Raw genomic sequence first — 25,822 nt, 5'->3', positions numbered from 1 at the left:
ATGAATTCTACACCAAATTGCTGGCTTGGAAAAGGGCTGATTATTAAGTTTGGATGAATATAATTTTTTGAAAAAAGAGCACCCTGTCATGCCAGTGATTTATTTTGTGATACCAAAGGGGATTTTTTGTGCCAAAAGTGCAAAAAATTCAATGAAGCCACCAGGGAGACCGATATTCACTGCATGTGATGGATTGTTGGAAAACACATCCGATACATTGATTATTTTCTGCAGGGTTACGTTAAGAGTCTATCGTCCTACATAAAGGACACAAGCGACTTTCTGCGAAAAACAGCCTTGATTGGCAGGAGGACTATATTCTGATGTCTATGGATGTCACGTCATTATACACGAGTATACACGAGAATAAAACACAAAGACGGCATCCGAGCTTTAGAATATTTCCTCAACAACAGACCTGCATGTCTGATACAACACACCAAAATGCTTGTGAACACGACCCTGTTTTGTTTAGAAAACAATTTGTCTTTATTTCAAAACCAGATTTACCATCAATTACTAGGTGTCGCAATGGAAGATAGCTTCTCCCCCAGCTACGCATGTCTACACATGGGCTGATGGGAGGAGCTGGTTCTCAGAGTCAAATTTTATGATGTAATGGCAAATCACGTTGTAGTTTGGCTATGATATATAGATGATCTATGTATGGTGTGGAGTGGAACTGAAAAAAGTGCCTTAGAATTTGTGTCTTCATTAAATGAGAATAAAATCAGTTTAAATTTTACAGCTATGGTCAGCTCAGATTCAGTTGACTTCCTTGATGTAAGAGTCAGTATAGTCAACAACAAATTGTTTACTTCATTACACCGAAAAGCAACAGCAGGAAATACAGTTCCCCACGCCACCAGCTCTAACCCCGTTAATTTAAGAGAGAGTATACCGTACGGAGAGATGTTGAGACTAAGGCGAATATGTAGTAATGATCATGAGCTATATATACGTATGACATCATCAGCAGTGCAGTGCGGGGGCGCGAGTTATAGTTAGCTCTACTAAATATAACAGCCAAATTTCTCTGGTTTTGTACCATTGAAATCTCAAACTAACTATAAGGTCCCTGAAACCTGGGGGTTTTTCAGTGAATTTCTAAGGTTTTTAAATGCCAATTTCTAACTATTACGTCCCTGTATTGTTTTTTCAGTGTATATATATATATATACATATATATATATATATATATATATCTCCATACGAAAAGGTTGCCCCCAAATGAAGAGCCACACAGGTAGATTACTTTGCCATTAATTTACTTGAGGTTGCATGCCTGTCAAACCGGGAACCGGACAGCCATTCAGTAACACCAGACGCGTTTCGGAATCATTTCCTTCTTCGATGGCGATAAAAATCAAAATGAGACTGTTCTTTTTCCACCTTTGTATTCACTTCTCACCACAGTGGGCATGGCCAATCAGGCATTCTGAATCTCGTAGTTTGTAAGTATTGCTACAGTGAGCGTGTCTCGTTATTTGCATGTAACAATTAATCAAATTACCAAAGTTGGTTGGTTGTAAAGTCCCGCTTGGCAAGGCTGCCTTTTCCCACCTCAGGTACGGACTACCTCCCATTCCGTTGGTGACTTCAATTCATGTCTCCATGGGACCACTGATATGTGGCGGGGCTTCTTCGGCGGCTGGGCTCACCGCTATACATCCATACGAAAAGGTTGCCCCCAAATCTAGAGCCACACAGGTAGATTACTTTGCCAATAATTTACTTGAGGTTGCATGCCTGTCAAACCGGGAACCGGACAGCTATTCAGTAACGCCAGCCGCGTTTCGGAATCATTTCCTTCTTCGATGGCGATAAAAATCAAAATGAGACTGTTCTGTTTCCACCTTTGTATTCACTTCTCACCACAGTGGGCGTGGCCAATCAGGCATTCTGGATCTCGTAGTTTGTAAGTATTGCTACAGTGAGCGTGTCTCGTTATTTGCATGTAACAATTAATCAAATTACCAAAGTTGGTTGGTTGTAAAGTCCCGCTTGGCAAGGCTGCCTTTTCCCACCTCAGGTACGGACTACCTCCCATTCCGTTGGTGACTACAATTCATGTCTCCATGGGACCACTGATATGTGGCGGGGCTTCTTCGGCGGCTGGGCTCGCCGCTATACATCCATACGAAAAGGTTGCCCCCAAATGAAGAGCCACACAGGTAGATTACTTTGCCATTAATTTACTTGAGGTTGCATGCCTGTCAAATCGGGAACCGGACAGCCATTCAGTAATGCCAGACGCGTTTCGGAATCATTTCCTTCTTCGATGGCGATAAAAATCAAAATGAGACTGTTCTTTTTCCACCTTTGTATTCACTTCTCACCACAGTGGGCGTGGCCAATCAGGCATTCTAGATCTCGTAGTTTGTAAGTATTGCTACAGTGAGCGTGTCTCGTTATTTGCATGTAACAATTAATCAAATTACCAAAGTTGGTTGGTTGTAAAGTCCCGCTTGGCAAGGCTGCCTTTTCCCACCTCAGGTACGGACTACCTCCCATTCCGTTGGTGACTTCAATTCATGTCTCCATGGGACCACTGATATGTGGCGGGGCTTCTTCGGCGGCTTGGCTCGCCGCTATACATCCATACGAAAAGGTTGCCCCCAAATGAAGAGCCACACAGGTAGATTACTTTGCCATTAATTTACTTGAGGTTGCATGCCTGTCAAACCGGGAACCGGACAGCCATTCAGTAACACCATACGCATTTCGGAATCATTTCCTTCTTCGATGGCGATAAAAATCAAAATGAGACTGTTCTTTTTCCACCTTTGTATTCACTTCTCACCACAGTGGGCATGGCCAATCAGGCATTCTGGATCTTGTAGTTTGTAAGTATTGCTACAGTGAGCGTGTCTCGTTATTTGCATGTAACAATTAATCAAATTACCAAAGTTGGTTGGTTGTAAAGTCCCGCTTGGCAAGGCTGCCTTTTCCCACCTCAGGTACGGACTACCTCCCATTCCGTTGGTGACTTCAATTCATGTTTCCATGGGACCACTGATATGTGGCAGGGCTCCTTCGGCGGCTGGGCTCGCCGCTATACATCCATACGAAAAGGTTGCCCCCAATTGAAGAGCCACACAGGTAGATCACTTTGCCATTAATTTACTTGAGGTTGCATGCCTGTCAAACCGGGAACCGGACAGCCATTCAGTAACGCCAGACGCGTTTCGGAATCATTTCCTTCTTCGATGGCGATAAAAATCAAAATGAGACTGTTCTGTTTCCACCTTTGTATTCACTTCTCACCACAGTGGGCGTGGCCAATCAGGCATTCTGGATCTCGTAGTTTGTAAGTATTGCTACAGTGAGCGTGTCTCGTTATTTGCATGTAACAATTAATCAAATTACCAAAGTTGGTTGGTTGTAAAGTCCCGCTTGGCAAGGCTGCCTTTTCCCACCTCAGGTACGGACTACCTCCCATTCCGTTGGTGACTACAATTCATGTCTCCATGGGACCACTGATATGTGGCGGGGCTTCTTCGGCGGCTGGACTCGCCGCTATACATCCATACGAAAAGGTTGCCCCCAAATGAAGAGCCACACAGGTAGATTACTTTGCCATTAATTTACTTGAGGTTGCATGCCTGTCAAATCGGGAACCGGACAGCCATTCAGTAATGCCAGACGCATTTCGGAATCATTTCCTTCTTCGATGGCGATAAAAATCAAAATGAGACTGTTCTTTTTCCACCTTTGTATTCACTTCTCACCACAGTGGGCGTGGCCAATCAGGCATTCTGGATCTCGTAGTTTGTAAGTATTGCTACAGTGAGCGTGTCTCGTTATTTGCATGTAACAATTAATCAAATTACCAAAGTTGGTTGGTTGTAAAGTCCCGCTTGGCAAGGCTGCCTTTTCCCACCTCAGGTACGGACTACCTCCCATTCCGTTGGTGACTTCAATTCATGTCTCCATGGGACCACTGATATGTGGCGGGGCTTCTTCGGCGGCTGGGCTCGCCGCTATACATCCATACGAAAAGGTTGCCCCCAAATCTAGAGCCACACAGGTAGATTACTTTGCCAATAATTTACTTGAGGTTGCATGCCTGTCAAACCGGGAACCGGACAGCTATTCAGTAACGCCAGCCGCGTTTCGGAATCATTTCCTTCTTCGATGGCGATAAAAATCAAAATGAGACTGTTCTGTTTTCACCTTTGTATTCACTTCTCACCACAGTGGGCGTGGCCAATCAGGCATTCTGGATCTCGTAGTTTGTAAGTATTGCTACAGTGAGCGTGTCTCGTTATTTGCATGTAACAATTAATCAAATTACCAAAGTTGGTTGGTTGTAAAGTCCCGCTTGGCAAGGCTGCCTTTTCCCACCTCAGGTACGGACTACCTCCCATTCCGTTGGTGACTACAATTCATGTCTCCATGGGACCACTGATATGTGGCGGGGCTTCTTCGGCGGCTGGGCTCGCCGCTATACATCCATACGAAAAGGTTGCCCCCAAATGAAGAGCCACACAGGTAGATTACTTTGCCATTAATTTACTTGAGGTTGCATGCCTGTCAAATCGGGAACCGGACAGCCATTCAGTAATGCCAGACGCGTTTCGGAATCATTTCCTTCTTCGATGGCGATAAAAATCAAAATGAGACTGTTCTTTTTCCACCTTTGTATTCACTTCTCACCACAGTGGGCGTGGCCAATCAGGCATTCTGGATCTTGTAGTTTGTAAGTATTGCTACAGTGAGCGTGTCTCGTTATTTGCATGTAACAATTAATCAAATTACCAAAGTTGGTTGGTTGTAAAGTCCCGGTTGGCAAGGCTGCCTTTTCCCACCTCAGGTACGGACTACCTCCCATTCCGTTGGTGACTTCAAGTCATGTTTCCATGGGACCACTGATATGTGGCAGGGCTCCTTCGGCGGCTGGGCTCGCCGCTATACATCCATACGAAAAGGTTGCCCCCAATTGAAGAGCCACACAGGTAGATCACTTTGCCATTAATTTACTTGAGGTTGCATGCCTGTCAAACCGGGAACCGGACAGCCATTCAGTAACACCAGACGCGTTTCGGAATCATTTCCTTCTTCGATGGCGATAAAAATCAAAATGAGACTGTTCTGTTTCCACCTTTGTATTCACTTCTCACCACAGTGGGCGTGGCCAATCAGGCATTCTGGATCTCGTAGTTTGTAAGTATTGCTACAGTGAGCGTGTCTCGTTATTTGCATGTAACAATTAATCAAATTACCAAAGTTGGTTGGTTGTAAAGTCCCGCTTGGCAAGGCTGCCTTTTCCCACCTCAGGTACGGACTACCTCCCATTCCGTTGGTGACTACAATTCATGTCTCCATGGGACCACTGATATGTGGCGGGGCTTCTTCGGCGGCTGGGCTCGCCGCTATACATCCATACGAAAAGGTTGCCCCCAAATGAAGAGCCACACAGGTAGATTACTTTGCCATTAATTTACTTGAGGTTGCATGCCTGTCAAATCGGGAACCGGACAGCCATTCAGTAATGCCAGACGCGTTTCGGAATCATTTCCTTCTTCGATGGCGATAAAAATCAAAATGAGACTGTTCTTTTTCCACCTTTGTATTCACTTCTCACCACAGTGGGCGTGGCCAATCAGGCATTCTGGATCTCGTAGTTTGTAAGTATTGCTACAGTGAGCGTGTCTCGTTATTTGCATGTAACAATTAATCAAATTACCAAAGTTGGTTGGTTGTAAAGTCCCGCTTGGCAAGGCTGCCTTTTCCCACCTCAGGTACGGACTACCTCCCATTCCGTTGGTGACTTCAATTCATGTCTCCATGGGACCACTGATATGTGGCGGGGCTTCTTCGGCGGCTGGGCTCGCCGCTATACATCCATACGAAAAGGTTGCCCCCAAATCTAGAGCCACACAGGTAGATTACTTTGCCAATAATTTACTTGAGGTTGCATGCCTGTCAAACCGGGAACCGGACAGCTATTCAGTAACGCCAGCCGCGTTTCGGAATCATTTCCTTCTTCGATGGCGATAAAAATCAAAATGAGACTGTTCTGTTTCCACCTTTGTATTCACTTCTCACCACAGTGGGCGTGGCCAATCAGGCATTCTGGATCTCGTAGTTTGTAAGTATTGCTACAGTGAGCGTGTCTCGTTATTTGCATGTAACAATTAATCAAATTACCAAAGTTGGTTGGTTGTAAAGTCCCGCTTGGCAAGGCTGCCTTTTCCCACCTCAGGTACGGACTACCTCCCATTCCGTTGGTGACTACAATTCATGTCTCCATGGGACCACTGATATGTGGCGGGGCTTCTTCGGCGGCTGGGCTCGCCGCTATACATCCATACGAAAAGGTTGCCCCCAAATGAAGAGCCACCCAGGTAGATTACTTTGCCATTAATTTACTTGAGGTTGCATGCCTGTCAAATCGGGAACCGGACAGCCATTCAGTAATGCCAGACGCGTTTCGGAATCATTTCCTTCTTCGATGGCGATAAAAATCAAAATGAGACTGTTCTTTTTCCACCTTTGTATTCACTTCTCACCACAGTGGGCGTGGCCAATCAGGCATTCTGGATCTCGTAGTTTGTAAGTATTGCTACAGTGAGCGTGTCTCGTTATTTGCATGTAACAATTAATCAAATTACCAAAGTTGGTTGGTTGTAAAGTCCCGCTTGGCAAGGCTGCCTTTTCCCACCTCAGGTACGGACTACCTCCCATTCCGTTGGTGACTTCAATTCATGTCTCCATGGGACCACTGATATGTGGCGGGGCTTCTTCGGCGGCTGGGCTCGCCGCTATACATCCATACGAAAAGGTTGCCCCCAAATGAAGAGCCACACAGGTAGATTACTTTGCCATTAATTTACTTGAGGTTGCATGCCTGTCAAACCGGGAACCGGACAGCCATTCAGTAACACCATACGCATTTCGGAATCATTTCCTTCTTCGATGGCGATAAAAATCAAAATGAGACTGTTCTTTTTCCACCTTTGTATTCACTTCTCACCACAGTGGGCATGGCCAATCAGGCATTCTGGATCTCGTAGTTTGTAAGTATTGCTACAGTGAGCGTGTCTCGTTATTTGCATGTAACAATTAATCAAATTACCAAAGTTGGTTGGTTGTAAAGTCCCGCTTGGCAAGGCTGCCTTTTCCCACCTCAGGTACGGACTACCTCCCATTCCGTTGGTGACTTCAATTCATGTTTCCATGGGACCACTGATATGTGGCAGGGCTCCTTCGGCGGCTGGGCTCGCCGCTATACATCCATACGAAAAGGTTGCCCCCAATTGAAGAGCCACACAGGTAGATCACTTTGCCATTAATTTACTTGAGGTTGCATGCCTGTCAAACCGGGAACCGGACAGCCATTCAGTAACGCCAGACGCGTTTCGGAATCATTTCCTTCTTCGATGGCGATAAAAATCAAAATGAGACTGTTCTTTTTCCACCTTTGTATTCACTTCTCACCACAGTGGGCGTGGCCAATCAGGCATTCTGGATCTCGTAGTTTGTAAGTATTGCTACAGTGAGCGTGTCTCGTTATTTGCATGTAACAATTAATCAAATTACCAAAGTTGGTTGGTTGTAAAGTCCCGCTTGGCAAGGCTGCCTTTTCCCACCTCAGGTATGGACTACCTCCCATTCTGTTGGTGACTTCAATTCATGTCTCCATGGGACCACTGATATGTGGCCGGGCTTCTTCGGCGGCTGGGCTCGCCGCTATACATCCATACGAAAAGGTTGCCCCCAAATGAAGAGCCACACAGGTAGATTACTTTGCCATTAATTTACTTGAGGTTGCATGCCTGTCAAACCGGGAACCGGACAGCCATTCAGTAACACCAGACGCGTTTCGGAATCATTTCCTTCTTCGATGGCGATAAAAATCAAAATGAGACTTTTCTTTTTCCGCCTTTGTATTCACTTCTCACCACAGTGGGCGTGGCCAATCAGGCCTTCTGGATCTCGTAGTTTGTAAGTATTGCTACAGTGAGCGTGTCTCGTTATTTGCATGTAACAATTAATCAAATTACCAAAGTTGGTTGGTTGTAAAGTCCCGCTTGGCAATATATATATATATATATATATATATATATATATATATATATATATATATATATATATATATATATATATATATATATATATTACCTACTGGCGGTCGCCAGTAGGTAGTTATAGTTAGGACCACGTTTCCATAGGAAAACCTCAACATTCTATTTTGAATAACTTTGGCGCCGGTCGACGAATCCTCGCGAATTTCTCAAAATAGGTGGGGCGCTACGCTCCGCTCCTACCCTGAAAGTCTCGGGGGGATCCGTCAAGCGGGGGCTGAGATAAAAGGGGGGTCCCAAAACGCGTTTTTCCCATGCATTTTTCCATAGGACCTTTAGAACGAGCTACAGCCCGAACGGCTGAACAGAATTACTCAAAATTTTGCAGAGAGGTAGTCCCTAGGTCAAGGAAGTGCCTTTTGTAGGTTTGGTGTAAATCTGTTCAGTAGATTCTGAGAAAATAGCCTTTAAATCAATATATATATCTGAGCCCGCTTACGGTACGCTTACCGTACGCTTACGGTAAGCGTACGGTGGCGTGCGCGAGCGCGATTCTGATTGGCTCTTAGATCTTAGTAAACATTCGAATCGGCCGAAACCAGGAAGCGGCGGCCGCCATTTTGTGTATTTCACTCTGAAAAAAAAGAGTGAAAACAAGGAAAGGGGGCAATGAGGAGAGTTACAGACCCCCTAACAATTGTAAGGGGGTCAAAGAAGGACAGAAAAGTACAAAAAAAACATTTATTGATTTTAAAAAAAATCACGGGGTACGCGTACGGTAAGCTTACGGTAAGCGTACGGTAAAAAAAATAAAAATAAATAAATGAAAAGCAGATTTAAGAGTTTAGAAATTAGGGAGCTCTAAAAAGAGCTGTTGTGTTTATGAAGTCATTTTTTTAGTGGTACCTACAAGTAAGTACCGATGCAGAGTCTAAGGTTCAAGAGGAAGACTCTGTTCCCTTCATCATTGAAGTGCACACCATCTCCTCTATAAATGTCTTGCATGTCATAACGCAAGTTGTTGTGGTAAATGGCACCCATACCATAGTCACGGAGGAAAGCAGAAACAGATTTGTTGACGTGCTTTCTTGCTTTGTCAATCTGTGGACAGAAATGATTGGACCAGTTCCATTTTTGCCTTTGGCATATGTTGGAAAACACAAAGGCAGTTTTAGGGAAAAGTGTAAACAGTTGTGCAAAGGTGTCCTTCATAAGCATTTCCAGACCTACCCCAGTCAAAGTGCCTAGGTCATTGCCACCACAGTGCACTATTATGAGGTCAGGGTGTTGGATTTGAATGAAGGATTTCACCAATGGCATCAATTGGTGCCACTTTAACCCTCTCTGACCAATTTATTTAATGTCTACATTTGGCAAAGCAAGGTCTCTCACCATATCTGTTTTCTCTGCAAACTTTTCACTCCAGAAGACATAGCTGTGCCCTACAATCCACACTGTGAACATCTTCAAAGGAGAACTGGATGCACTCAGGAGGTGTCTTTCAGTAGAATGGCAATATGAAAAGAAAGACAGTTTGGAAATGGAGGCATACATTTTTTTTTAAAACAAAAAGAACTGATTGGCTGTTTCATACCATTCCAGAATAAAAACTAGGCTGTATGTGAAAATTAATAGAAGCATGTTTTGTATTGGTACAAAAAAATGTGTAACCAAAGAACAGTACTATGGATTTGCTGTTAGGTTTGAAAAGTCAAGCACTCTTGCTCTGTGGAATTGAAACATTGTGTGTCGAACTTCTGACCTAACTGAACACAGCAGTGTTCCATGAGCTGTTGCTATGGTAGCAGGCAGAAGTCAAGTTGGGGGAAGGGTACTAGGCAGAAGTCAAGTTGGGGGAAGGGTACTTTTGGAAAAGGGTTCGTTTTCAACCAATAGAAATGTGTGAATACATGTGAAAAAAAGGGGGAAGCACTGAGATTTGAAACTTACATGTATATGTGTGGAAAAATAGAGGGAAAGTTTGCCATTATCTGGTTCTGCTGAGAGGAGAGAGGTGAACACAACAGAGATCCTGGCTCTGATAATCTGCTGTTTGAGTGTCACATTTCTTTCACAACTAACTAATTTTAAAGGTGAGTTTACAGTTTGAGAGGGGATGTATGTGGTAACTTAAGAAATGAATAATAGAAATGGGAATTGTTTTTGTTGTAGTTACACATGGTGGTTTCATAATGTGTCAGTGTGTAAAAGTGATTTACACTTGCCCCGAAAAAAAAAAAGAGCAGTAAGTGTGCTTTCAAATTGGCAAAGAAATTTCGTTTTGGGACTAATGTGAAAACATGACTCTGTGTGCATAGAAGAATTATAGGCAGAGATTTATTGCGTCTTGCTCTGGTGATTTTACAGTTGGATTAGATGGAAAGGGGGAGCGAATTATTGGGGGAAGAAGCAGAGGCTTAGCACACACCCATGTCCTTGCCGTGTATAGTCATGCACAGTATTTACAAGCCAGTGGGGTATTCAGGTTTAAGTCTGTAATGCAAATACATTCAGCATCACTAAGGCTGGTTGCCCTTGCTGGAGTGTAGGCAGTCACAGAGAATGCACATGGTGGTGGTCTGAAAAAAAAACAGCTTGGACACGTGCAATTAAATAAATCAAAAATAGTGGTTTCATAATGTGTCAGTCTGTAAAAGTGATTTCAAATTGTAAAAAGAGATTTTCACTTGGCCCGAAAAAAAAAGAGCAGTAAGTGTGCATTCAAATTGGCAAAGAAATTTCGTTTTGGCACTAATGTGAAAACATGACTCTGTGTGCATAGAAGAATTATAGGCAGAGATTTATTGCGTCTTGCTCTGGTGATTTCACAGTTGCATTAGATGGAAAGGGGGAGCGAATTATTGGGGGAAGAAGCAGAGGCTTAGCACACACCCATGTCCTTGCCGTGTATAGTCATGCACAGTATTTACAAGCCAGTGGGGTTTTCAGGTTTAAGTCTGTAATGCAAATACATTCAGCATCACTAAGGCTGGTTGCCCTTGGTGGAGTGTAGGCAGTCACAGAGAATGCACATGGTGGTGGTCTGAAAAAAAAACAGCTTGGACACGTGCAATTAAATAAATCAAAAATAGTGGTTTCATAATGTGTCAGTCTGTAAAAGTGATTTCAAATTGTAAAAAGAGATTTTCACTTGGCCCGAAAAAAAAAAGAGCAGTAAGTGTGCTTTCAAATTGGCAAAGAAATTTCGTTTTGGGACTAATGTGAAAACATGACTCTGTGTGCATAGAAGAATTATAGGCAGAGATTTATTGCGTCTTGCTCTGGTGATTTCACAGTTGCATTAGATGGAAAGGGGGAGCGAATTATTGGGGGAAGAAGCAGAGGCTTAGCACACACCCATGTCCTTGCCGTGTATAGTCATGCACAGTATTTACAAGCCAGTGGGGTTTTCAGGTTTAAGTCTGTAATGCAAATACATTCAGCATCACTATGGCTGGTTGCCCTTGGTGGAGTGTAGGCAGTCACAGAGAATGCACATGGTGGTGGTCTGAAAAAAAAACAGCTTGGACACGTGCAATTAAATAAATCAAAAATAGTGGTTTCATAATGTGTCAGTCTGTAAAAGTGATTTCAAATTGTAAAAAGAGATTTTCACTTGGCCCGAAAAAAAAAGAGCAGTAAGTGTGCATTCAAATTGGCAAAGAAATTTCGTTTTGGCACTAATGTGAAAACATGACTCTGTGTGCATAGAAGAATTATAGGCAGAGATTTATTGCGTCTTGCTCTGGTGATTTCACAGTTGCATTAGATGGAAAGGGGGAGCGAATTATTGGGGGAAGAAGCAGAGGCTTAGCACACACCCATGTCCTTGCCGTGTATAGTCATGCACAGTATTTACAAGCCAGTGGGGTTTTCAGGTTTAAGTCTGTAATGCAAATACATTCAGCATCACTAAGGCTGGTTGCCCTTGCTGGAGTGTAGGCAGTCACAGAGAATGCACATGGTGGTGGTCTGAAAAAAAAACAGCTTGGACACGTGCAATTAAATAAATCAAAAATAGTGGTTTCATAATGTGTCAGTCTGTAAAAGTGATTTCAAATTGTAAAAAGAGATTTTCACTTGGCCCGAAAAAAAAGAGCAGTAAGTGTGCTTTGAAATTGGCAAAGAAATTTCGTTTTGGCACTAATGTGAAAACATGACTCTGTGTGCATAGAAGAATTATAGGCAGAGATTTATTGCGTCTTGCTCTGGTGATTTCACAGTTGCATTAGATGGAAAGGGGGAGCGAATTATTGGGGGAAGAAGCAGAGGCTTAGCACACACCCATGTCCTTGCCGTGTATAGTCATGCACAGTATTTACAAGCCAGTGGGGTTTTCAGGTTTAAGTCTGTAATGCAAATACATTCAGCATCACTAAGGCTGGTTGCCCTTGCTGGAGTGTAGGCAGTCACAGAGAATGCACATGGTGGTGGTCTGAAAAAAAAACAGCTTGGACACGTGCAATTAAATAAATCAAAAATAGTGGTTTCATAATGTGTCAGTCTGTAAAAGTGATTTCAAATTGTAAAAAGAGATTTTCACTTGGCCCGAAAAAAAAAGAGCAGTAAGTGTGCTTTGAAATTGGCAAAGAAATTTCGTTTTGGCACTAATGTGAAAACATGACTCTGTGTGCATAGAAGAATTATAGGCAGAGATTTATTGCGTCTTGCTCTGGTGATTTCACAGTTGCATTAGATGGAAAGGGGGAGCGAATTATTGGGGGAAGAAGCAGAGGCTTAGCACACACCCATGTCCTTGCCGTGTATAGTCATGCACAGTATTTACAAGCCAGTGGGGTTTTCAGGTTTAAGTCTGTAATGCAAATACATTCAGCATCACTAAGGCTGGTTGCCCTTGCTGGAGTGTAGGCAGTCACAGAGAATGCACATGGTGGTGGTCTGAAAAAAAAACAGCTTGGACACGTGCAATTAAATAAATCAAAAATAGTGGTTTCATAATGTGTCAGTCTGTAAAAGTGATTTCAAATTGTAAAAAGAGATTTTCACTTGGCCCGAAAAAAAAAGAGCAGTAAGTGTGCTTTGAAATTGGCAAAGAAATTTCGTTTTGGCACTAATGTGAAAACATGACTCTGTGTGCATAGAAGAATTATAGGCAGAGATTTATTGCGTCTTGCTCTGGTGATTTCACAGTTGCATTAGATGGAAAGGGGGAGCGAATTATTGGGGGAAGAAGCAGAGGCTTAGCACACACCCATGTCCTTGCCGTGTATAGTCATGCACAGTATTTACAAGCCAGTGGGGTTTTCTGGTTTAAGTCTGTAATGCAAATACATTCAGCATCACTAAGGCTGGTTGCCCTTGGTGGAGTGTAGCACTGTGGACATGGGCTTTTTATAAAATCTGAAAAGTGGTTTCATAATGTGACAGTTTGTAAAAGAGATTTTCACTTGCCCAAAAAAAAGAGCAGTTTGTGTGCATTCAAATTGGCAAAGAAATTTCGTTTTGTGACTATTGTGAAAAGAAATGTAGTAATATATTTAAATACAATAACAGATTTTTTTTTTAGTTTTTTTCAGGTATTGCTGAAGAACAGTGAACAAAATTTAAGATGCCTACAAAATCTCGAGTTCAAAAAACGCTAAAAAAAAAACTATATTTGAAGACAACTGGAGGACCAAAGTTAGTAGAAGATGCTGATGTTGGGAAAAAGAAAAAATCTTCTGGTAAGCAAAAAAAACAATTTCTAAACAAAATATTCAAAACAAAGAAAAATGTACAAAATATCTGTTCTCGGAAAAATGTAACAAAACATAGAGAACAGCAAAAAATAGAGAATTTTGTTAATGCAAATATACCTTCTGCAATTGAAAAGTTTAACATAAACAGAAAAACAGCATTTAAAGAGATACGTAGAAAAATGTTTCAGAGAAGAGTTATGTCCAATTTGATAAAGGATATAAAGAAATATAAGCAAAAGGCTAAATATTACAAGAGAAAAAAAGAAATTGAAGCCATTGCAGCAAAAGCATTAGAATTAAAAAGGAAACTATTCATATTAATTTTGAATAGGATGCGTACATTAGATAAAATGGTTAATGTACTGAAATCGCAAAGCAAAAGCAAAAGAGTAGTGAACAGAACAAACTTTTGTAAAGTGTTTTTAGGAAAGTGGATGCATAGTTCAAGTAGTGAACCTTTTTTTAATGAAGAGAGCTATTTTCAAAGTAATAGTTTGCTGCATGCAGTTGACACCAGAGGTCGTTCATACGAAGTAAAAAATGGTTGCATAATGGAGAAGGAGATAATGGTTCCAAGAGATGAGGTACAAGTGATGGCAGATGAGGCAATGGGGAGACGTCCTAAAGCCCCAGTGTACACTTGGAATTGTAGTAGTATTTGCACTGTGCGTCAGGAATCTATTGACAGATTTCGAGAGTTTCTAAGAGAATATAGTAAAAAAAGTGTAAAACAAAAGATTAAGGTGCTTCAAAGTCTGGATCCATGCAGAGTGAGAGAGAATACTGGTTTGCAGGGTCATTCTCTTGCTTGTCTATCTAGAAAAGTGTGCAATAGTGTTTTCCATCATTTTAGGATGCTGGCTGTTCATCATACTGGAATGAGAAAGTTTGTGAGACGGTTGTATTTTGCCAAAAGTCCAGCAATAAAGTTAAATGAATTGAATAGGGCTCTGTTCCGAGGAACGGTATCAGATGTAGAGAAGGTTGTTGATGAAATTCAGTTTTGTTACTTTGGTCCTGAACAAAACAGTGCAGAGAAGGACACAGTAAATGAGGCAGAAGTGGAAGACAATGTAGAACCCTCTGTAAGTAACACATTTAATGATCACATAACAAAATTTGCAATAGTCTCTAATGAAAGACCAAATTTTACTTGTATTTGTTGCCGCAGAACTCATTATAGAAAACAAACTAGGAATGTTGATCTCTACAGAAAGAGTGAAAATGAAGATAATTATAAGTGGAAGGATTTTGCCACATATATATTTCTAGAAAATTGTTTTGAATTGGGTGAAGATCAGCGTATTTGTAAATACTGTTATAACAAGTTAGAGGAAAATAGAATGCCGACCAGAGCTGTACATAATAATTTAGAATTGGATGCTATTCCTGCTGAACTTTCTGAATTAAATACATATGAGTCTATACTCATTCAATGTGTTCATCCGTTCCAGACCATAGTACGTATGGAGCCCAAAACTGGTAAATTACCTCCTTCAGATTTACTGAGAGGTTTAAAAGGTAGAGTGGTGTATTTGCCCTTGGATTTGAAAAAAAATATGGAAACTATTGATGCGGATACTTTGGAAACTGAACCATTAATTATTCTGGTTAATGGTGTACCTACAAAGAATAAGAAGATTTGGCAGGAGCTGGTAGATGTGCGGAAAGTACAAAGAGCAAATTTGTATTTGAAAAAAAATAACAAATGGTATGAATCAATTTATATAGAAGAAGAAGAAGAAGAAGAAGATTTACAAGGAGACACAGAAACACCAACTGGACAAATTGAAAAAGTGGACAAGTCAAAGGAAGAAGAAATTTATGAACATTTTAGCATACATCCTCTCCATTCGAAAGAAGTTATGGGAGACAATTTTGATCTCTTTCAGATGAAGAAAGCAAAAGGAAATCCCGTGAGTGTATGGGAGGAGAGCTTGGAAGCTCGATGTTTTCCCCAGCTGTTTCCTAAAGGAAAAGGAGGACGATACGATGAACGTCCAGAACAGATTCCAGCTTCAGAGTATCGAACTACAAGACTATATGCTGAAGATCCCAGATTTCGACAAAGTATTCCTTATTTGTTCCATCTTTTATTTGAAAGCGACTTGTCTGCACTGTCTTATGCAGTAAATCACATTTTAAAAAGTGGAGTACATTTACAAAATGTGTCTGCTAAGGATTTTATGGAGAAAGTGCAGCACCGAGATGATCATTTGGAAACACAACTGATCAATCTGATGGCTTGTCAGCGTGGGACAAATGAATATTGGTACCGACGCCATGGTGAACTAAAATGCATGTTACGCAATTTAGGAACACCAACATGGTTCCTTACCCTAAGCTGTGCCGAGTACGCTTGGGATGATTTACTGGATTTTCTACGAGAGGCCAATTCAAACATTAAAAACATCGAATACAAGACAGCAGGAGAACTGTGCTCATTGGATCCGGTTAATGTTTGCAGATATTTCAATCATAGATTTGAGGCTATGATATCCTTCATCTGCAATAAAAAAAATCCACCCCTTGGAGAAGTAGTGGATTTCTTTTGGAGAAAAGAGTACCAGGCAAGAGGTGCTCCTCATATTCATATGCTGCTGTGGATCAAGGATGCCCCAAAGTTTGGAACAGATACTGATGAAGCAGTGTTATCTTACATTGAAGAATATGCAACATGTGCTATACCTAAAAGCACAGAAGAGAACAAGTTAAAGGAGCAAGTTCTACGTTTCCAAAGTCATCGGTGTGGAAAATACTGTCGACGGAAATACAAGAGCAAAGAAAAATACTACACTAAATGTCGATTTGGATTTCCTAGACCTGTTCTTTCAAATGGAAGAGTCAACAGTTTTATGTCAGCTGTGAGACATAGTATCACAAGAAAATCACCTAAGAATACCTACAACCTTAAAAGAAAAGAAGAATCAAAAAATATAAATGACTACAACCCAGTCATTTTATCCATGTGGAACGCTAACATGGATATACAGTATGTTGCTGACAATTCCATTGCTGTTGCTCGATATGTAACGTCTTACATTACGAAATCAGAAAAAACAGAATTGAAGGAAATGTGGGAAGAGATTTCTCACGAGAAGACTGTCAGTAAGAAGCTGTACAGTTTCAGTTTGAAGATGTTATCGCATCGAGAAATTGGATCCTACGAATGTTCAGATAGGTTATCTTCTGCAAGTCTCTACTCGAAGTCAAGAAGAATAATTTGGGCAAGTTTAGGCCTTGCAGCAATGAGAAATCGGGTACTGAAATCTGTTGGAGAAATTGAATATTTGGCTGAGAATGACCCAGAAAGTACAGATATATTGAAAACAAACATGTTGGACACATATTATCCCAAGAGAAATCATCATCTGGAGAACATGTGTCTGTATGAAGTGTTACAGAACTACATTTATTCACGGAAAGCTGCAGAAGACATCAACAGTGGAAAATATAAAGTTGTTGGTGAAGAAGGATGTTTGGTGAAGCAAACCAAAGGAAGTTTGATAAATCACCGGAAGCTGAGTTGCGACACTACCGACAAGAAAGAATTTTACTACTTGGCTCTTTTACAGTTGTTTAAACCATGGCGTACAGAGGATGAACTACTGGGAGAATTCCAGAGCTATGAAGATTCTTTTAATGCTTGCAAAGACAGCATACAATGCAGTACATTCTCAACTTATCTGCAAATGTTAAATGAAGAAATTGAACAGGAAACTACAATTGCAGCAGAAATAGCTAGAGACAGTTCTCAGGACAGCCAAAGTTCAGGAACATACAGTCAAGATCCCCTAGGACAACCAATCGTTGAAAATGAAGCATCAATAGCCATGAATGAAGTGGAAACGGCTATGAATCAAGGTCAAGAAGAATTTATAGACTTAGAAAATTTGGAAAGACAACTGAATCAAGAGCAGCAACAAATTTATGAAGAGATCAAAAACAAAATTGATCACGGATTTCTACATATCAAAAAAGAGTGCTCATGCACATCATTTCATCCAATCAGGATGTATGTAAGCGGACAAGCTGGCACTGGAAAAAGTTTCCTAATTAAAGTCATCAGAAGCTACCTAAAGCAAAAAACGGATTCTACTTTGTCTTGTGTGGTTACTGCTCCAACTGGGTTAGCAGCATATAACATAAAAGGAATCACCTTACATCGTTTGCTAATGTTACCAGTGGAGCATGAGAACAAAATACAATTCAACAAGCTAACTGGAGAAGCATCCTTGGAAGTTTCAAGAGTATTGAAGAAGATGCAAGTTCTCATTATTGATGAGGTGAGCATGGTATCAAACTTAATGCTTGCCTTTGTGCATTTAAGAATGCAGCAAATTTTGAAGACAGACTATGACGTGTTATTTGGTGGAAAACACGTCATAGTTTTTGGGGATCTTTTGCAACTTACTCCAGTTAAAGGACAACCAGTGTTTAATACTGTGACACATGAAGACACGAAGAAGTCATTGGGAAGCATTGGAAATACAAATATTTGGTCCTTCTTTGAGTACAAGGAACTTACAACTAATATGAGGCAAGCAAACGATGAAGAATATGGAAGTATTCTGAAAGATATCAGGATTGGACTACTCACAGAAGTTGGGAAAAAAGCATTACAGAGTCGGCTGCTACATAATTTATTTCCAAAGGAAGAAATAGTTGCAGAGAAAATATACAAGAATATTGCAGAAAACAAAAGTGTCATCTGCTTAATGCCAACTCTACGTGAATGCTCAATATTTAATGAGGAGCTTTTGAAATTGGAAAAGGAAGACATCAGGAAATTGGAAGCAGTGGACAAAATTGAGGATGGAAGAATTACTGTCACAGTAACAGGCAAACTGAAAAATAAATTGGACTCACTAGAGAAGAACATCTCCAAAACAGCAGGATTAGAAAAAAATCTATATGTTTGCATGAACTGTAGAGTGTTTTTAAGGAGAAATTTGGATGTTGAGAAAGGCTTAGTGAATGGAGCGATGGGAAGAGTTGTGGGTTTTATTAATTATCAGAAAAAAGAAGGAATTGAATGTTTACAGATAAAATTTGATCAGATAGATGAAGTTAAAGATATTTGTCGTTGTACAGTTCGTTTTATGCTTGTGAAAGACTTATATGTACGTAGGAAGCAGTTTCCGTTTTCACTAGCATATGCTGTAACTATCCACAAGTCTCAAGGATTGATTGTAGATTGTGCATTTGTGAACATTGGTTCAACTGTGTTCAAAGAAGGTATGGCATATGTAGCTTTGTCACGAGTCAAAACATTATCAGGTTTATTCATGATAGACTTTGATGACTCAAAAGTTAGTGCTGATACAAACTGTGTAAAGGAGTATAATAGATTAAGAAGAAGCTATGCTCCTCATTTAGGTCAGTATCCTGTGTTGGAGAAACGTGTAGTTTCTCGTAAAAGGAGAAATGAGAATATCTGTAATGAAGATATAGAGAAGAGGAAAAAAAAGAGGAGTGATGTAATTGCAAGCAAAAAGAAAAAGGAAAATGAAGAACAGGTTGTAGGATGTCATTTTGAAAATAGCTCTGGTGTCAACTGCTACGCAAATGTAGTGCTGAATGTTGCATTTTATCTGGAAAGTTTGCAAGAGCAGATAATAGTAAATCAGGGAAAAAGATTCTGTTCAGAGCTGAGTCTCCTTTTTCAAAAGCTGAGTAAAGATAAAACTCAAATAGAAAGTGCTACTGACATTAGAAAACTTTTAGATGTATGTTCAGGACGAACACAGTTTTCACAAAATGAACAGCAAGATGCACACGAATTTTTGATGTATTTTCTTCAGGTAGTGGAAGAAGAAGGAGTTCCCATTGACATTTTTTTTGGTCTCTCTTATAAATGGGAACATAGTTGTGATAATTGTTATAATATATGTGGCTCTATTGTTGATAATGAAAGGTTTATTTATTTGACATTGCCAGAGAGTAAAACAGTCACTTTTGCAAAATTAGTTAAAGATGCTAATCATAGCATGAAATGTGGTGAGTGTAATTCTGACATGTTTTCAACATTAATTTTAAGGGAATACGGACAGTATGTAATTTTAATGATGCAACGATGTAGAGCTGATGGTTCAAAATTGGATACTTTAATAAAGAAGTTTACAGGACAGCAATTATCAATTTCAGGAAAAACTTTTGTAACTGTTGCAATAATTTTCCATGATGGACCTACTGTTACTTCTGGACATTACACAGTTTATCTAAAATGTGAAAAAGGCTGGACACTGTGTAATGATTCCCAATTGATTTTCAAACAACGTTTGCCTTTTGATTTAGCAAATTCCTATCTAATCTTCCTGAAACCTAAATTTTAGAGAGACTTGGCAAGATCTGGACAAAATAATTTTACCATTTTACTGGATTACCATTGCAATTTTGTAGAAAAAATATTTTTAAAATTATCATTTGGCCTAAAGGAAAGATAACCAATTGTAATGTGGACTTTTTTAATTTTTAATGCAATTTTGAAAAACCAATAATTTATAGATAATCGGTAACTTCTGCACATTTTAAATTTTGGAATGCTATTGGACTGCCATTGGAAATTTTTTCAAAAATGATTTAAAAAATTACTATTTGGCCATGTGGAAAAGTAAGCAATTCTATTGTGGACTAAATAAATTATTCAAAAAATTTTCGTGAACCAAAATGTTACAGAGAATCGGTGAGATCTGGACAGATTAAACTTTAGAATTTTAATGGATTTCCCTTGGAAATTTATTCCAAAAAAAAAAAAAAAATACTATTTGGCCTAAAGGAAATGAAATCAGATGTATTTTGGAGTTATTTGAGATATAATATTGTGATTATACTTCTGAAACAAACATATCAGACGGTATTTTAAAGAAATAAGTATTGTTTTTAGATGATATTTTTTTAGAATAATATGCATTTCTGTAATGATAAGTTTAAGTGAGAAGAGATTCTGGGCTTTTTTAATACAATCTTTGAGATTGTTATTTTACCGTGAGCTTACGGTACGCGTACTAAAAAAAAAAAAAAAAAAAAAAAAAAATCTGGTAATAAATTTTACATGTTTATTTTAAAAAATATATTAAAAAAAAATATTTAAGGATTTTAAAAATTTAAGCATAGTCTTTATAAAATGAAAGAAAATTAAATTAAAAATATGTTTGAAAAAAATGAAGAATAAAAAAAAAATTAGCATTTAAAAAACCTTGCAAATTCACTGAAAAAACCATGGGTTACACACACGTTATAGTAAGGAATTAGCATTTAAAAAACCTTGCAAATTCACTGAAAAAACCATGGGTTTCACACACGTTATAGTTAGGAATTAGCATTTAAAAAACCTTAGAAATTCACTGAAAAAACCATAGGTTTCACACACGTTATAGTTAGGAATTAGCATTTAAAAAACCTTAGAAATTCAGTGAAAAAACCATAGGTTTCACACATGTTATAGTTAGCTGGACATTTTACTCGTAAAAAACCAATGAAATTGCCCCGTTATAGTTAGTTCAGCTAACTATAACTCACGCGCCCGCAATGCACTGCTGATGACGTCACATATTACATCACTCATGACATGGTCAGTGACATCACTCATGACATCACTGATGACATCTCAAATGACATCACTGATGACCTCACTGATGACATCATCCAGTGAATGTGTGTTTTTCTGAAAATTAAATATGTTTTATATATGTATATCTCAAGGTCGATGGAAGAATAAATGGGTATATAAGTGTCTAAATGGATGATTTGTTTTTAAAAAATTGATTGTGTAACTGACTGATTAAGTGTATCTCTCACTTTGTGTATAAGTGGCTGCATGGGTTGGTGAGTAGCTACATGGGTGTCTATATAGGTTAGTAGTTGTTTTTTTGAGTATCAGTCTGAGTGTCTGTATGGTTCGGTGGGGGGTATTACGTAGTGCATAGGTGCATGAATGAGTGACTCACTGTTTGTATGTGTTGAAGACAGCATGTGTGCAGGACTGTATGGGTGGATGAGTGTGTGTATGGGTGTGTTAGTGAGTGAATGACTGTCCCAATAGTGTCTTCAGGAGTAACTACATATGTTTTAAACTAGTATATGTGACTATTGGTGTATATATGTGAGTATATGTGAGAGGGACAGATTGAAAGAGTTCCTGTATGAATAAGTATGTGTTTCTATAAGTGATTGTTTAAAAGACTAAGTATGTGTAAGTTTCCGTAGAAGTAAGTGTGGTGGTGTGTGTATAACTGTATATGCAGGTGAATGTATGTTTGATTCTTTATTAGCATGAGTGACTATGTGTGTGAGTAACTCTATGGATGAGTGGCATTATGTAACAGGATGTATAGGTGTATGAGTACATATGATGAGTGAGTACATGTCTGAGTGACTGTATAGGACTGTTGGTGAATGAGTGGATGTGTATGTGGATCTTAGAATTACTGAAGAGGTTGTTGTAACTGGTATTGGTATGTCCATTGTTTTGAAAATTTTAGTCTCTATTTTTGAATGTGTGTATCAAAGCTTATATTAAGGTGAGAGGTCTGCCACTCTATCACAAGGATGATGTCATCAGTGAGGTCATCAGTGATGTCATTTGAGATGTCATCAGTGATGTCATGAGTGATGTCACTGACCATGTCATGAGTGATGTAATATGTGACGTCATCAGCAGTGCATTGCGGGCGCGTGAGTTATAGTTAGCTGAACTAACTATAACGGGGCAATTTCATTGGTTTTTTACGAGTAAAATGTCCAGCTAACTATAACATGTGTGAAACCTATGGTTTTTTCACTGAATATATATATATATATATCCTACTGGCGGTCCCCAGTAGATAGTTTTAATTTGCTTTTTCATTGGTGGAGCGTTTTTTGGTTTGCTAATAACTTTGGTTCAATTTGTCGAATCTCAACAAAACGTCATAAAAAAAAAGTCATCCAGCTCAGCTCCTTCCTGGAAAGTTTCGGCATGATCCATAATGTGGGGGGCCGAGAAAAAAGGTAAGCCCCAAAGAATTACATCTCCATGCAATTTCAATAGACTTCTTTAAGATGGGTTTTCACGAAAACTGCTAAATGGAATTACGCCAAATTTGGCAGGAAGCTAGATCTTGGTGCACAGATTGCACTTTTTGTGATTTGGTGTAAATCATTTCAGCAGTTTTGGAGAACTGACAGATAAAATATAATTGTATATTTCGGCAGTTGGGCTCTTAAGAGTCTCACGAGCCTACCGTGAGAGCATGAAATCAAACATAAAGTCCTGTGATTGGTCAAGAGGCCTGTTTTTCCCATGAGCCTTCACGCTCTCGCAGGAGCAAGAGGCTTGCACGAGTCTTGCCAACGCTTTGATTGGCTGGCTGTTGGAATATTAGAAATTAAATGGCTGTTATTAATGTTAACTGTGAAAAATGTGAGGTGTTGTGGAAATTAAATAAAAAGGCTATATAAGGGGGATGCAGAAAGTCATGCTGTCCCCCTACATTTAGAGAGGGGGTGTCTAAGGGATAACTATTGTGAAGAAAATAAATGTATATTGTTTTTAGTTAATTTTTACAATCTCATTGGACTCTTGCGAAATCGTAACTAGTAAAAAGGGATAGATGATTTCTGAATACACTCCATTGTAGGAATACATATTGTGGTAATTGTTTTTGAGGGGAAGTGTGTAAGAGATAAGTACTGTGATGAGTATTCAGCTACTACTGTAGGAAGAAATATTACTAGGGTTGTGCTTGTCATAGTGTACTTTTTACGTCCATCAGCTTTGTAAGAGTTGTGAGTAGGGTATAGTGTATTCCAATTCCCTACAATGCACATCCATTATCAGAGAGATGTCTGTTAGCAGGGAGGACAGTCCCTGGACAGAGCATACTATGCACACCTGTCATGCAAGAGAGAGATCTCAGCGAAGAGTCCATTCTCCCTCCATACACCCTACTACGCACACCAGTCACCTGAAACAGAGTTGTGACAGAAGAGGTCAGTCCATGTGCACAGCTTAATATGCACACCTGTCATCTGAGAGAGAGGTCTGACAGGAGGGGCTAGTCCATGTACATTCCCTACTATGCACAGCCATTATCTGAGACTGAGGTCTGACGGAAGAGGCTAGGCCATGTATGCAATTTACTTAGCACATGTATCATCCATACAGCCTACCACAAACTCCTGCCATCTGAGAGAGAGGTCTATGAGGAGAAGGTAGTCCATGTACAGACACTACTATGCTCAGCCATCAACTAAGACAGAGGTTTGATAAAAGAGAGGAGCCCATGTACACATCCTAATACCTATGATCTGAGCGAGAGGACTTAGTGGAGAGGCAGTCTCTCTCCAAACACCCTTCTAAGCAAACCCATCATCTGAGAGACAGGTCTGGAAGAAGAAGGCAGTCCACGAACACACCTTACTACACACTCCTGTTATCAAAGGATGATTCGGGGAAAGATGGCAGTCCTTACAGACACCCTACTATGCATACCTTTCATGTAAGAGAGAGGTCTGAAGGAAGAGGACAGTCTCTTCTCACTATTATGCACACCCATCATCTAAGAGAGGGGTCTTACTGGAGAGTCCAGTCCCTCCATACACACTACTATGTATACCTGTCATCTGAGACAGAGGTCTGTGTGGAGAGGCCGATCTCTCTACCACATACTACTAGTTCCTTATAATTTTGTTGTGATTCTGCGAGACTGTCATGAGAGTAGCTCACAAGCTACACGGGGGTGAAGCTTGCTGCATGGACACATGCAATCTTGTGAGAGGCTCGAGAGACTAGAAGGAAAATTACTGAGCCTCCTACAAGGTGTTTTACGATCTCGCAAGACTCATATGGAAAATTACCGGGTTTGTCACAAGGTGTTTTATGATCCTGTGAGAGTCCCACAAGATCACATGGAGGGATGTAAAAAAAAAAAAGGGCCAATGGTCAATCAATAGTTGCCATTCTTATTGAAGACATGCTTTGATGTGATTGGGTGCAGAACCAGGTATAGCTCAAATTTGTCTTGGTGATTTGAGGGAGAAGGAAGCCTGTTGGAGTTGTGCTTGTGTATTTAGCTGTAGATAGAAAACTGCTCTAAGTTCAGATAATTAAAAATATATGTTATGAACCTTGTTGAGAACTGCCTGTAAGTGCATTACTGTTGATAAACATATTCTATACAAGGTTTAGTAAGGCAAAAGCTGTTTGTAGAGGTACATGTTTAATAATATACGTTTTGAGACTTTAGAATGTGGTGCAATATCACCAAGTATTGGACGTTGTGTTAAAAAATGAAATGTACAATGTATTTGTAGTTGTAAGTAAAAGAGGCAGTGTTTCTAAAATTATAAACCAAAGCATCTGCAGTCTGTTCATACAAACCCTAGTGTTTTTACGAACATTACTGTGTACTTATTTTAACTCTATGAGATGTTTGAGTGGAAATTTTGAAAGTAAAACACAGCGCTCACTCTTAGGAAATGTGTGTAAATAGGAATGTGTTACCTTACAAATTGTTATGAATCTAGGTTGGATGGCATGTTATAATTTAATTGTGAAAAAATGCATGGGTTGGGGTTGTGTAATTCTTCAAGACAAGGGAATATGAAGATAGTAGTACAGTACATATAACTATGTGAAAGGGGGTGAAAAATGTAAAAAAAACATATAGTATATAGTTATGTATCACCGTTATCATTTATTAACCAGTATGTAACTTTAATTTTTTGGGTTTTCTTGTCTTTTATACAAAGTGGAAAATGGAAAACAGAATTTTTGAATAAAAGAAGTTTCATGTCACAAAATATATGGAGAAGAAAAACAAAAATTGTTCACTTTGTAAGAAAGAGGAAACAGTAACTGTGTGGAAAGCAAGAAAAAAAATATTGCACAACTAATGTTGTTCCTGCCTATGGTGACATTTGTATCCTTGAAGAAGCTTGTTCTGTGGTGCTCTACTTATTTTTGATGACAAAAGTATCTGCTTACTTTAACAGCAAAAAAGAACTTTATTTAGAAAAGGAGTATTGTTATATTCGTGAGCATACATAGATTCCTGTAATGGTGTTACACTCCGGTTATTTCTAATTTCACAGCAGAACTCCTTTTTGCAC

Source organism: Triturus cristatus, chromosome 2_2 (assembly GCF_964204655.1).
Source record: "Triturus cristatus chromosome 2_2, aTriCri1.1, whole genome shotgun sequence".
NCBI classification, from domain to species: domain Eukaryota; kingdom Metazoa; phylum Chordata; class Amphibia; order Caudata; family Salamandridae; genus Triturus; species Triturus cristatus.
The sequence above is the reverse complement of the archived record's forward strand: the minus strand, read 5'-3'. Positions refer to the sequence as shown.